The sequence below is a fragment of the Sapajus apella genome, unplaced genomic scaffold (genome assembly GCF_009761245.1).
Source record: "Sapajus apella isolate SASKATOON/1434 unplaced genomic scaffold, GSC_monkey_1.0 scaffold138, whole genome shotgun sequence".
NCBI classification, from domain to species: Eukaryota; Metazoa; Chordata; class Mammalia; order Primates; family Cebidae; genus Sapajus; species Sapajus apella.
Genome location: NW_022437078.1, coordinates 2,872,563 through 2,880,896, shown reverse-complemented (window position 1 = coordinate 2,880,896; position 8,334 = coordinate 2,872,563).

The following is an 8,334-nucleotide window of genomic DNA, read 5'->3' as shown; positions in this document are numbered from 1 at the left end:
GGCTTGTCACAGTCACAAAACTAGTGACCAAACTGAAAACAAGGTTGAATTTCTTTTATTCATGCTACTTCATTAGTTTTTAAGGAATGCTAGTCCTTGGAACCCCTGCCACATGGTCAGTGTTCAGTAAATATAGAAGTGCTGAACAGATTTCAAATCTGTCTCTACTGCTTTTACACATGCCAACTTGGATAATCACTAAGTCTCTCTGGGACATAGTTTCTCTGTTTGCAAGATGATATAGGTGTCTTGTAATTTAAAAGGTTATTTGGTAATGCGATTGGAAACTTATTTTGACAGAGGCAGTAGAAGAAGAATATAAAAAGAATGTCATTGCTCTTGTGTCACCAACTTTGTATGGCAAAGAATGATTGATGGCCAAGAGCTGGGAACGATATTAGAGGAGGCCTAAGACCAGAAGAAAGAGCTAATAGGCATAGTAGTTCAGTTTCTGTTGCTTATAACGGAATACCTGACATTACGTAATTTATAAGAAAAGGACTTTATTGCTTACAGTTATGCTTGCTGAGAGAAGTTCAAGGTGGTCAAGGGGGCTGCGTCTGGTGACAGTCTTCTTGTTGATGAGGACAAGGCATCACATGGCTGGGGGGCTGAGTGTCCTCGTGTGCCAGCTTAGGTCTTTTGTTTTCTTTCTTTTCGCTCGTTTTTCTTTTTTTCTCTTTCTCTTTCTTTGCTTTTCTCTTTCTTTTTTTAGACAGGGTTTCACTGTCACCTAGGCTGGAATGCAGTGGCACAATCACAGCTCACTGCAGCTTCAGTTTTCTGGGCTCAAACGATGTTCCCACCTCAGCCTCCCAAATCTGTTCACCATTTTCTTCCTCTTCTTATAAAGCCACCAGTTTTCCTTTCATAATTACTCATTAATTTATTAATTATTAATCTGTGAGGTCAGAACCCTCATGATCCAATCATCTCTTAAGGGTCCCTCCTCTCAGTGCTATCGTATTGGGGAATATATGTCTTTTCTTTATTTTACCCTATTAAAAATCCTAGTCTAGTTTTATGACTCAGGGAAATAAATCTCAAAATGAATTTTGAAAGGAACAAATGTTCAAACCATAGCAATAGGTAAGGGGAAAGGCATGAGGAAATGTTGGTGTTAGAAACTTATCCTTGTGACTGAGGAGTTGGGGAGTGGGCCCTTTTTGGTTTCTCTAAGACACTGTTTTTGTAGCTATCAGAATCATAATAGAACTGTCAGAAAGAATAAAATTATGCAACTTGTGAAACGTATGTCAGAGATCTGTCTGGGATGCCAGATAATCAGCAAGTTTTTCTCAAAATGGAAAATAGCCAAATAACTCTTTGAGTGTTTCCATGTGTATCTTATTTATGGATAACATTTTATATTTCCCTGAGTTATGTGGATGTCATGGGGACAGGGTGGGTGCCTGATCCAGACGGTTTCTGTAAAGAAATAGGGTGGGTAAATGGATGCAGAGGAGGCTACCAACAGAGTCTACCACAACCTGAATTTGGGACAAGATTGTGTCAAAACGGAGACATGGCCATTGGAAAACCTTCTGATTTGACCATTAGGAGGTCAGTGGTGACTTTAGAGAACAGTATTATGTTAGAGGTAAGGATAACGATTAGATTGGAGGATATCTTTAAGTGTGCAAATGGTGAAAAAGTAAGCATAGACTATGATTTTAAGAATTTGGGTGGTAAGCCCAGGCATAGTGACTCATGCCTGTAATGCCAGCAGTTTGGGAGGTCAAAGCAGGTGGATTGCTCAAGGCCAAGTGTTCAAGACCACCCCGGGCAACATAGCGAAATCCTCTCTACAAAAACAAAAATTAAGGTATGGTGGTATATGCCTATGGTCCCAGCTACTCAGGAGGCAAAGGAGAGGACGACTTGAGCTCAGCAGGTGGAGGTTGCAGTGAGCAGTGATTGTTCCACTACACTCCAGCTCTGAGTGACAGAGTGAGACTCTGTTTAAAAAAAAAGAATTTGGGTGGTGAATTTCTTGAGGTGGGCAGGATTGAGAGAATACTTTTGGCTCTGCATGTATTATACAGGACTTTTTTGACAAATAGGAAAGATCTGACAATTTTGGTAGGTCCAGTATACAAGATTCAGGAAACAAAGAGACTGAAGAGAAAGAATGTTTCCTTTCTCAAGGAGGAGAGCAAACTATACACACAGTGCTAAAGAAAAGTAAATTTAATCACTGAATGGGACCAATTGCAGGTCTCAGGAGCCCAGGTTACTGAGATCAGAACTTGGAAGCATTCTAAAGGAGGGAACCTGGTCTTAAACACTGGTTTAGATTAGACACAGGTTGATATGGTTTGGCTGTGTCTCCACCCAAATCTCGTCTTGAATTGCAGTTCCCATAATCCCCATGTGTGGTGGGAGGGACCTGGTGGGAGGTAATTGAATCATGGAGGAGGTTACGCTCATGTTGTTCTTGTGATAGTGAATTCTCACCAGATCTGATGATTTCATAAGGGGCTTTTCTCCCTTTTGCTTGGCACTTCTCCTTGCCGCCGCCATCTGAAGAAGGACATGTTTGCTTTCCCTTCTGCTGTGATTGTAAATTTCCTGAGGCCTCCTTAGCCCTCCTTTGCCCTGTGGTACTGTGAGTCAATTAAACGCCTTTCCTTTATAAATCACCCATTCATGGGTATTTCTTCATAGCAGTGTGAGAATGGACTAACATACAGGTCTAGCTGACAACATAACCAATGCCTTTCCTCAATGTCTGTATCCATCAATCTGTGTTAAGTCTTTCCTCTTACAGGGCATAATTTGGTTGGAAAATATCCATTCGACTGGATATCCATTGACTGGAAGGGAAAAATTTAAAAAAAGATGAGCTAGTTGAGCCACATTATAGTGTATCAGTTATTTAGCTTTTAAAAAGTAGAGAAGAACCCCTATGGTAACTGTCTAGACTGTATGGTAACTGAACTGGAGAAGGAATTGATTAAAGAATTTGGAGAACATTGGTAGATTATCTGTAAAGGACTCTTATACAGAGGAGCGAGATCAGTTAGATTTTGGAGGGGAGGTAGGTTAGGAAGTGTAGAAATCATGGAAAGGGTGGATTCAAGATATACTAATCTGTATGAAACCATTTGTAATTAGACTGGCAAGGTCTAACTTGACAAAACAAACCTGGAATGTTGAGACAGAAGGAATAGTTGTGAGAGTTTGAGGAATGAGAGTGAATAAAAGGTAACAATGGTCAGAAAGGATGTCCAAGATGTGACTACATCAGTTATTACAGTCGCAATTTACAGGCAGCTATCCGTTTCCAATTGTGGTTAAATTTTCTTTGGTTTCTCTTCATGTGTCTTAAAAGGGGGAAGGGTTGGGCCCTTTCTCACCTAGCCCTTGCCTGAAATCCAGTAGGGGAGCTAAGCTCCTACCACCTTGTTGCCCAAACTAAGCTTAGATGTGTGGCTTGTCCTTTGATGTCAAATCTGTAGTAGAGCTTTGTAGCCATCACAGGGGCCAGCAGAACATTTTCAAAGGTTTATTCTTCTGTTGAATAGAAGGAGAAGCAACCTTAAATCCCCAGGTATCTTCTGTGTTCAGAAGTCTTTTCAGATTTGACTCATTGGTAGACTTGAATAAAAGAACTGAAAATTACAAGTTAAATAATTTTTAAAGTTAAGCTTAAAAATGAATTTTATTCATCCATTTTATAAAATTAATGGTAATAAACTAATTCTGCTAAGAAAAACTTAAATAAATAGCCTAATTCATATTATCTTAATGCCATCATTTAAAATGATCAGTGATCCTTATCCTTAAAAATATATATATATATTTTCACATAGCTTGCAAGGTAGTGAATGTTTGTGTCCTTCAAATTTATATGCTGAAATCCTAAGCCCCAGTGTGGTGGTATTAGGAGGTGGTGCCTTTGAGAAGTGATTAAGTCATGTGGGCAGGGCCCTCATGAATGGGATTAGTGCTGTTATAAGTGGGACCACAAAGAAATCATCTGCCCTCTTTCTGCCATGAGAGGATACAGTAAGTTGTCAGCCTGCTACCTGGATAGGGCCCTCACCAGAACGTGACCCTGATCTATGACTTCCAGCCTCCAGAACTGTGAGAAATAAATTTCTGTTGCTTTTAGGCCACCTGTTCTTTAGTACTTTATTATAGGATCTCAAACTGACTAAGACATAAATGTGATTATCTTTCATGTAATTCTAGGTATTGTAAGTGTATTTAAATGTGGCATTTTCCCATGATTTCCAAAATTACTTTAAAACTTATTTCATTGATTGAGTGTACCATAATTTGTTTACCTATTGTTCCTGTTGTTGGGAAAAAAGGAAAATTTCATACTGTAGTATGGAACTTTTTATCATACTGTAGTAAACAGTTTTAGGTTTATGAATTTTTCTTCATGTGAATATTAGTAGGGCCAAAGTACATACCATTAATTCCATTTTATAGAAAAATCAAAGATACTAGTGTTTTCTGAAGAAGTTTTATTATACAAATATTATAAACACAAAAATGATAAATACCTACAATATCACCATCCAAATAAATCAACTTGCTTCATCTTTCAGTTTCCTTAGTAATCCTGATTCATGTGTATACATCACTTTTACATATTTAACATTAAATTTTGCCATATTGAAATTAAACCCTCATAAATCCTTTTAAGGGCAGTACAATATTCCATAAGTTTAAAATAACCATAATCTAGTTCGCCTTCCCCTTTGTCTGGTTAAGAAGCATTGCTAATTTTTCCCATCTTTAAATTCTGCTACAGTGCACATTGCTGCTACTAACATTTTCCTATTTAAATATTGTTGCCTGGATGAATTTTGAAGATAGGTTTACTAGGTGAAGGTATATAAACATTTTTATGACTATTTAAAAATACTGACCAGTTATTTTCTGAAAGAATGTACCGGTGCCACGTGCATCAGTGTGCAAATGTTTGTCTTACTGCATTTTGACAGGAAAGGTAGACAACTTCAAATAATGGGAGGAATTATTTTGAAGTTAAAACTCAGCTCTGCCATTTGCTAGTAGAATTACTCTAGGCATGTTTCTTAATTTCTTTGACCGTGGTTTCTCTAAGATGGGGATAATTCTGCCTACCTTACAGAGTTAGGGTTCTTTTCAGGACTAAACATAAAGTATAAAACAACCTTACGACATGGCCCTCAATACAGTCACTACTTAAACAGTCTGGTAGCTTCAGGAAAAACAGCTCACTTTAATCCTGCTTTTTTCTCCAAGGACATGACCATGGTTTAACCACATTTATTTGATAGATTTAACCACGTTTATTTAGTAGAGTCCAAGTTGCGTTTTTTGCCGTTTGTAAAATCACATTGAATCTGAAAATCAAGAAAATATTTAATGTGGTAGTGTTCCTCTATTTTTCTTAAAAAGTGGTTATTGTGCTGTCTTCCAGAGTTGTAGAATGGAAAAACTGTACCTTTTCACTTGTGTGCATTATGTGCTTATCTCCTTTGCTCATGTATTTATTGACATCGTGATGGTTTAATAAGAATTAATTTGTATGTACTCCTCAAAGTTCATAATTTCTAACCATTTCTCTTGTGTGCTTTATTATTATTATTTGAAGTTTTCTTATTTGTGGGAATGGAGCAGGTAATAAAAGAACTTAAGAATTACATATGGGCCAGGCACCAGGGTTCATTCCTGTAATCCCAACACTTTGGGAGGTTGAGGTGGGTGAATCACCTGAAGTCAGGAGTTCAAGACCAGCCTAACCAACATGGTGAAACCCCATCTGTATTAAAAATACAAAAAGTTAGCTGAGCGTGGTGGTATGTGCCTGTAGTCCAAGCTACTGACTTGAGAGGCTGAGACTTGACAATTTCTTGAACCTGGGAGGTGAAGGTTGCATTGAGCTGAGATTGTGCCACTGTACTCCAGCCTGGGTGAGAGAGTGACTCCGTATCAAAGAGGAAAAAAAAAAAAAGAGAGAGAGAAAAAGAATTGCATATGCATGAATGTACCAGTTTTTTCCTTTTTGAGATTGTCCTTATCATTCTTCCTCAAATCCTAAGTAGGTTTTTATTCTATGGCCTATTATTATTTGGTCTTACTTTTTTTTCAGAGCTCATACTGTATTGTAAGTGATCATTTTAGGTCCTTGTTTACCTCATTAGGCTCTGAGATATTTATTCAAGAGTAAAGACAATGTGTTATTTATTTACAAGGGAATAGGCGTTCAATAGATGGCAGATGAACAAACATATTTGACTCTGGTCCACTGGAGTTAACTTAAGGTGTGACTCTCCTCAATCTTACCGAGGAAACTGCAGATCTGTTTTCCTAAAAATAATCAAGTAATCTCTACCTCTTCCCTTGTTTTGTAATGGTATTCTGGCTATCGGCTTCCCTGGCACTATGTTCTCCTGGATCACTGCTTATTTCACACTGACAATTGTGTTTCTTTGTAAGATTGCCCATGTGTAAGCTGAGTACAGCGATCACCATCTTGTTCTTGTTCTCTGTCTTGGAGTGTTTAAGTGCTATATTGAACTGGTAAATTGATAGATGATGAATTCTTATATTCACTTGAGTCTATTTCTGGGTTTTCTAGTCTATTCAAGTCAACCATTTCAGTTTAGATGCCTGGCACTCTCCTAGGCTAGAGTGATAAAATAGGAAGCCGTGCGTCTGTTCTTGAGCCCTATTCTAGTAGGCTGAACAGAAGAATGAATAAGTTGCTTTGGTACAATGTTAACTGTAAGAGAGGCTGCCCTCTGTCATGGATGTCCAGTGTGGCCTGAAAGTATAGGGAAAGTTTTACTTGATCCATGAAGAGAACAAGTCAGAGAAGCCTTCGTGAAGAGGGATATCTTAGCAAAATCTTAGAAGGTGAGCAAAGAAAAGCTGGGAAAAGAAAGGTGAAGGATATTTTCCAGGTAGGAAAATAATACCAAATGCAATTGATCTATGTCTCTGATTTGGAAATATTATTTTCATTGTTGCCATTTTGTGATTTTTAAAAAGTCTGTTAGGCTTTTGTAATTTTAATGATTTTTCTTAGACAATTTTTTTTTTACCTGTTTTTTCTTTCATTTTGCCTGGTAAATTTTGGAATTATTTTATCTACTTCCCAGAAAATTTCTGTTGTGATTTAAAAGTATTGGCATTTTGTTAAATGTGTAAATTAATTTAAAGAAAAACAGTTTTAAAAATCTTTATCAGTTTTAGTCTATACAGTTGAGAATTGGTCTCTTCATTTAATATTTATCTCTTTCAAATTTATTTAGTTTTTTCCTGGCATAGGTTACAGCAGATCAGTTATGGCATTTTTTTCACATGTTAATTTATGATTGTATATAAGTATGCCATGTACATTATATACAGGTAATATTACTTATGTCAGAAAATGTATATTTTGGTAGAATTTTCCTAAACAAAAATTATTTCACTTTTGCTTAAGAAACAAGCACTAATTTTTACTAATTTTACTAATTTTCACCAATTTTTGTTATGGTTAATTTTTCAAAATTGTACATTTCATCAAAATTTTCTGTTCTTATGAGGAATTATGTTGCTATAACATGTTTTTATTTCATATGTTATTAATCTTATTTTAATATTTTAAAAGATTTATCAGCAGTTTTTTTAGATTTTTAGTTTTAATTTTTTATGATATGAAATCTGGAATGACTTATTTCATCTTGGTTTCATAGATTTTTGTTCTTGATTGTTCTGGAATCTTAGTTGAATGCTTTATTCATTTCTCTGTTGACAAGTTGAAATGCTCTTATGTCAAAGACTGCTTTGGCCAAATTTCATCATTTGTAGCATTTTTTAACTATTATTGTTTAAATAGGCACATTTCTCAAATCATCAATTAGGGAAGTGTTTTTAAATTCCTGGGATCTTAGGTAATATAAAATATATTGTCCATTTTTACTTTCAGGGAATATAGTCTGAAAAATTTAACGTTTTCTTTCTGAGACAATATTTATTTCATTTATATGATGATTGACAGTCAAAGAGAAGTTTCTTTTCTGCCATGTGTAGAGAGGTGTTTGTGTGTGTGTTTATGAGTTAATTTTTTTGCTTTGCCAATTTTTAAGTTATATGACAGAGAGTAGTTAAAATCTTTCCCTTATAATTAAATTTGTCAAGTTTCTTCTTCTTTTTACTTTTCAAAGTTTTGGATTTTTGTTTTTGGTAACTTTCCTGCTGAGCACATGCTTTAATCATGTATAATCAATAAGACAGGGCATTTTATCGTTATAAATTTGTTAATCTGCCTCTCTCCTATACTTTTTGCCATAATGTCTACTTTAAAATATTGATTTTCCTTTTATTTCAGTTTAATAGATTAAT